The sequence below is a fragment of the Ovis aries genome, chromosome X (assembly GCF_016772045.2).
Source record: "Ovis aries strain OAR_USU_Benz2616 breed Rambouillet chromosome X, ARS-UI_Ramb_v3.0, whole genome shotgun sequence".
Lineage (NCBI taxonomy): Eukaryota > Metazoa > Chordata > Mammalia > Artiodactyla > Bovidae > Ovis > Ovis aries.
This window is the reverse complement of record NC_056080.1, coordinates 29,701,670-29,708,396: the sequence shown is the minus strand read 5'-3', so window position 1 is coordinate 29,708,396 and position 6,727 is coordinate 29,701,670. Positions and strand designations below refer to the sequence as shown.

Genomic DNA, 6,727 nt, shown 5'->3' with positions numbered 1-6,727 from the left:
GGCTGTGGAATACCCCAGGGCTAGTAATTACTGAATGCTGCTACCACCCCTAAGCCTTAAGGTGTCAGGGGAGAGAACAGTTATTGGGACTTAGAAGAAGAGAAGGCAATGTGATGAGGGGAGAAGGATAACAGAAGTTCTAGCTTCTGGTGGAAGAAAGTGGCCAAGACAAGGTGACCTGGCAGAGAGGAAGCTGGGGACTAAATTCTTTCACCTTCTTCCCCTCCTTCCTCTCTCCTGCCAATACACCCTAGTAGCCAAATTGAACCCCAAACTTGAGGGAAGAGAATCTCACTGACACAGTTCATCTAGGGCAGCCTCGTGAGTCACAGCAGGATGGAGAAAGGGGAAGAGTGGACATGGACACGGGAAAGGTCCCCAGTGCAACAATCATGTTAATTCCTAAACTTAAAAATCTGGCAGTTTCATAAAATCATATCCTATTTTTAAATGATTATTTCTTTAAAAATTTATCTTTATTTTTTGGCTGCGTAGAATGTGGAATCTTAGTTCCCTAACCAGGGATCAAACCTGTGTACCCTGCATTGGGAACATGGAGTCTTAACCAGTGGACTGCCAGGGAAGTCCCTATATCTGATTTTTTTTTTTTTTAGGAATAAGCATATTCACTTTCTTTGGAAAGAAAATCTTTCATATGAGACTAATATCTATGGAAATGGGTAATATTTCTGTGATCTCTGATCTGTAGACTTGTGTTAAGTAACTATATCTATGGGGGTCAATAAATCTCTTAGAGAAATTAGATTTCTTGTGGAAAATACTACTTTAAACCACAGTCACCCATCTCAGATTACCTGTCCTTGGCCACAAGAGGGATAAGGCTCAAGATTTGGTTGGTCTTAGTCCAGTCTATCTCCAAAAGTATAAAGTGTCCAAAGGTATGGCTTATTGACAGGTGGATCAGCTGCATCATCTCTGTAGATGAAGACCAATGAAACAGGCAAAATGATTAATGTACAATGTAATGTTTGGAAACTTGGATGTGCTTCAAACATCATATATACCAAAGGACCTCTATTCTTTATTGTTGCCTCTTCTTCACAAAGACATCCCTCATAGCTTCTCACACACCTTCTTTTGAACTGAAAAGGCATGATTATCATTTTAAAATGCAGTTCCCCACTCCTTTAGCAGGTTTTGGCACCAACTCATTTCCTATTAGGCACAGACTTAATAGAACCCTCCATCTCTTCTGCTAACAAAGTGGGTGTTTCTCTGAGTTCACGGACAACCTTCTCTCCTGGCATGTTCCCCTCCCTGCAACTAGATGGTGTCTCTGGTTTTTATTGCTCAGTTTCCTTTGGATCCCTGGGGTTCAGCTTGCAAACTGAAAAAGAAAATTTCCTCTCACCACTCATTCAAATTCTCCCTCATTTCCAGACCCACTCAACTGTTTTCTCAACTTTTTGGAATTGATTAAAAAGATTACTCCCTTTCTCTTTTTTTTTCATATCTCTGACACAGGAATGGAACTCGAAACCTATAAACTTCTATTGAAAGTGCAGAAATCCCTCCCCTGCTCCCACTGAAAACTCATTTCCATATTTCTCTTTATCTGGTGGATTACTGTTGCTGTTTTATACCAGACTGTTGGGAGCTTAATGTTAAGTGCTTCATTAATAATGCTTTGTGCTTTAGAAAAATTTGAAACAGATAAATCTTGACAGTGAAAAGGACTTATTTATTTTATTCTTTGTGCTTAACATCACAGAGAACAGTTTAAAAACAGTTTTGTTTCTACTTCAAGATACAGAAAAGCAGTGCTTTACAAACACAGCCACAGACAGAATTAATTAGTGGAAGTATAAAAAAGGGTTTTATGATTTAAAAATAAATGTTTGCTTCTAACAGTAATAAAAGGATAAAAATCACTATATTGAGAGAAGAGGAAAGAAGAAAACAAAAGCATACATTTTCCTGGAAGGATAGGGCAAACTCACGGGTGTGCTAACAAAAGAATCTGTACAGAAAATAATTAAAATAGAAAATGTCTAGTTTTGCCTTATTTGAAATGGATTTGTGAGTCCCATTTTGGCAATACTTGTCAGTAATTCGGTTTCCATTAGAAAACAACCTTGACTGTTTTCTAGTCAGTCTGGTACTCTGCAACATTATTATCCTAACTTAATTCATATATTGGATTGGCTAAAAAGTTCATCCAGGTTTCTCAATAAGATGGCATGACAAACCCCGAATGAACTTTCTCGTCAATCCTAGTAAAAATAGTGTCTCTTCTAATATTCCCAACAGACCTCCCATCTGAAACCTTTCCTTTCCTCAACACAAACAAAGCACTAGATGCAACCTTGAATCTAGTAGGGAACTTAAATGGCATTAGTTCAACCTTATTCCAAATTTAAAACATTTCTGGGACATGGTCAGTGTCTGCCTGAATACTTTCAGTGAGAGGAACTCATTCCTTACCAGGTGTTCCATTTCATTTGTGTCTAATCGTTAGTCCTTGAATAGAGAAAAAATCTGCCTCTGTAACTTTCTAGCTACTGGTTCTAGGAAACAGCTGGAACATCACAGGTTGATTGTTTTTGCTTTCACAGGATATAACTCTTCAGACTTTGAAGAGCAACAACATGTTTCTCAAAGTCCTTTTTTTTTTTTTTAGGGTACATACCTGTACTTCTCTCAGCTCTTCCTTCTGTAAAATGATTTCCAGCTTGTTCACCATCTTGGCTGCTTTCCTGGAGAAATATCTTAATATGTGGAAGTTCTTTAGATGGAGCATCTAGAAATACATGAAAGGTTTGGGTTATGCTCTTACCAGTACTATTGGGTTTCCTCATGATGATATTAATACTATGTATCTATCCACGTAGGCTAAAAATCATATTTTTACTTTTTATTGGACATTACATCAGTTGAACTCAGGATTATTTAAACCTTAACATCTTTTCCAAATGACTTGCAACCAGATATGGCCTTTCATTCTAAACTTGAAAAATAATACATTTAGTATTGACATGCAGACTTACTGCCTTTTTAAAAAATACTGTTTGTTTCAACCCAATATTTTGGGTTTTTATTATATCATTCAATGTATTAGTTTCAAACATTGTGACATCTTGAAATCTGAAAAGCATGCCTCTGACAGCCCCTTTTTGTGGAAAGTATATCACTGGAGACTTTACTCTGGTAGAGATCAATATATTACCCATGTGCCGTAATAATTTGGAAGATTTTAAATGTCTATACCTGATAACAAACCAAAGTAGACAGATTTCAGGACTCAGATATTCAACTGGTATTTCTGAGTGCCCATGATGTGTCAGGAACAGTATTAGGTATAGAAGACTATCAGAGTAACAGCTCACAATTTGTTCACATTCTCTGTATCTGTGCCTCTGTATATTCTGAACCTGGGTGTGGCTGAAGGAAATCACCTTCGACCAATGGTATAATAGAAAATGAGACACAAGCAGAAGCTTTGTCAACATCTGTGCATTCGAGCTTGCTCTCTCTTGCTGGTCCTAGAAACCTTGAACCTTCAGCATGTGAATCAATCCACACTAGACTGCTGGAGACTCACGTAGCCTTGTCACCCTTGCCACTCTGGCCAGCAGTCCAACACCAACTGCTGGGCAGGTGAGTGAGGCCATGCTGGGCCAAGTGGCCCCCAGGAAACCTGCCGTCTAACCATGTGAACGAGAGCAGCAGGACAACTGTTCAGTGGAGCCCAGCTCAAGTTTTCAAATCATGTAATCATAAGCTAATAAGTGATGGCTGCTTGATTCTACCAACTTTGGAGGAGGCTTTTTACATAGCAAAAGCCACAGTGGAAAGTATATCAGCTTTCTGCTGTAGGCCCAAGTGGTTGCTGCCAAAAAGGTCAAGTTTAGGAAACCTGGGAAGATGGGGCTGGTCTTGGCTGGTTGCTACTCTGGACGCAAAGCAGTCATCATGAAGAACATTGGAGATGGCACCTCAGACCGACCCTACAGCCATGCTCTGGTGAGTGGAACTGACTGCTATCCCTGCAAAGTGTCATGGGCAAGAAGAAAATCACCAAGAGGTCAAAGATCAAGTCTTTTGTGAAAGTTTATAATTATAATCACCTCATGCCCACAAGGTATTCTGTGTATATTCCCTTGGACAAAACTTGTCAACAAGGTTGTCTTCAGAGATCCTACTCGCAAATGCAAGGCCTGACAAGAGGCCAAGGTCAAGTTTGAGGACAGATACAAGACTGGCAAGAACAAATGGTTCTTCCAGAAGCTTCGGTTTTAGGTCTCTTTCAGTCATTAAAAATATCAAAGAAAGAAAGTGTATTAGACACAGTCCCTGGTCTCATGAAAAATGTTCCTAGTAAGATTCTCATTGGATATGGTAAGTTTTCCAACCTGTCGTTACTATTCATATCCATTCCCTTGTCTGTGTCACTTATTCAGTTATTCCCAATAGACATGGCATTCTTTGTGGACTTGGCCATGTAACTTGCCTTAGCCTATGAAATGTGAGAGGAAGTAACAGTGCCTTAAGAGGCATCTGTGTTTCCACCCACTTTCTTGTGCTTCTATACCATGGGAAGAGGGAAGTAAAGGACACATGGAGCTCACCTGAACCCAATCTGCAGTGTGGCACCAAGGCCATCTGAGGCCAATCTCGATCAGCTAATACTCAAAGTGCAGATGTGTGAGCAAGGAGAACTCACTGTTGTTTTATGCCACTGAATTTCAGGGTGCTCTGTCATGCTGGATTTTGGTGGCAAGATCTAGCTGATAGTGCGGAGCTATTTAAAGATATTGCTAAGTCAATAGTACCATTTCAAGCAACAAAGTCACAAGGTTTAGTAAATTATTGGCTGAATTTTATCTACTAATAAATTTTTATTTGCATTATGGCAAACAAAAATAAGAGATATTCAACTGACAGAAATAATCAGTCACTGCAATATCTGGGAACTGAGTAGCAGTAGCATCCTTTAATTTTTCAGTTGCTATATTTCTAGGACTAAAGTCTGTTTGGTCTAAGCTTGAAAATCACTATGACTACTCTCACTGTTACTCAAGATAGTTCCTAGACACTTTCAGAACTAGCTGATGTGTCTTTTCCCCCTTTTATTATGCCAGGGTAGAAGGTGACAATTAAAGTGTTAATAGCAGATATAGATAAGATTTCCATTAGAGATATTTGCCTTCGTAGGGGGTTTCTTAACCATCAAAAGACCTCAGTACTCAAAGGAGTTATGCTACAAGAATAGTCTGGCATGGAGTGTGGCTTATGTTTTGGGACAGAACACTTTTTTTTTTCCTATTCAAGTCACAAAAACTTGAAGTGCTATAATCCAGGCTGTATGTAACATTGGCCCTGCTGGTACACAAGAGAGTGTTTTTAAGTTTCATATTTGCCAAGGTCTGATAATTTTTGGAAATAATAAAAACAAACTCTTAGATGTTTCAGCAATGTAAAATTGCTGTAAAGGTTTTTTATTTGCCTACCCTTCAGTTTTTGAACTTAATCGTGTGAGTAGGCAACAAACAATTCACAGCCTGGGAGCCACCTTGTGAGTAGTGCTACAGTGAGAGACTGTGGGCAGGAGTGGATGATACAGACAAGCTCTGTTGAATTATTTCCTTGGCTATACCACAGCCATCTTGCTGTCTTAGACAAGCAGAAAGTGGTAAGCACAAAGTGCTTATCATGATACAACAAAGTGGTATCATTGTTTAGAGGATATTACTACTTTGTATAAGAATATTCAGTAATGAGAAAAATGAAATTATGCAGTCAACACCATCTTCTGGCAACCAATATGATTATAATTTTTTAGTATAGTAATACATAACAGGAATGAATTAACTTGTCAAATATAAACTAAGAATTTACTATGTGCAAGACCCTGTCCTAAGAGCTAGGAATCCTCACTGTATAAAAGAGATGTGCCTTGGCCCTTATGAAGCTTATGTTATAATAGAAAATCTCCAAAATGTAGAATCAGTTTTGAACAGACCCTGCATTTTTTGTCCTGTTGCTGTTAGCACAAATTTTTGATAAACCTCATTAGCTTTATCACAATTAATTCTTGGCTTCTTTCTTTCACAACCATTTTTAAACTGTTCAGATGACTTGTATTAATTTCCTGACCTGAGGGTATAATTTTGGTCATTTGCCCTTTTCCAAGCAAATTTTTTTAAAAAATTGAAGTTGCATTGTGAAGTTGTCTCTGATCACTTCTTTCATTTGTATTAACATGATCACGTCCCTGCCCAACCATTGAAAAAATGAGGAACAGGAAAAGGAAAAAGACTACTGATTTGCAGAAGTATGTGCTTGAAAATGAAAATTACAAAACAGGAAGTTCAGCTTACCATTTTCAACATGCAAACATTTACCACAATAATTATTTTTAAGTATCAATTTATATCATGGATCTTGGAGAATAAATTTATGAAATGAATTATCCTGAGAGCTGCTCATGGGTAATAAATTGCAATGGAAATGACCTGCTTCAACCATCAAGAGCATGGCAAACACCTGCAAATCCCAGCTTTCTCATTTACAAACAAGCTGACATGCTGGGTATTAATGCTACATAACTTGGAGCAAGTTACCTAAGTGCTCTGGGTTCCAAGTTTCCTTATCCATAAAACGGAAATAAAAAGGTCCTTTAATGCCGGTTGCTACGAGGATTACATGATACTCTATGTAAAACACCTAGCACAGTGTCTGCTCAATAAGTATTGTTGATTACACA

At 38.3% G+C, this 6,727-nt stretch overlaps 1 pseudogene; it reads left to right on the top strand.

The window, feature by feature from the left end:
- The first annotated feature begins 3,440 nt into the window (after window positions 1-3,440).
- LOC101113393 (large ribosomal subunit protein eL27-like) lies at window positions 3,441-5,351 on the top strand (annotated as a pseudogene).
- The last annotated feature ends 1,376 nt before the right edge of the window (window positions 5,352-6,727 follow it).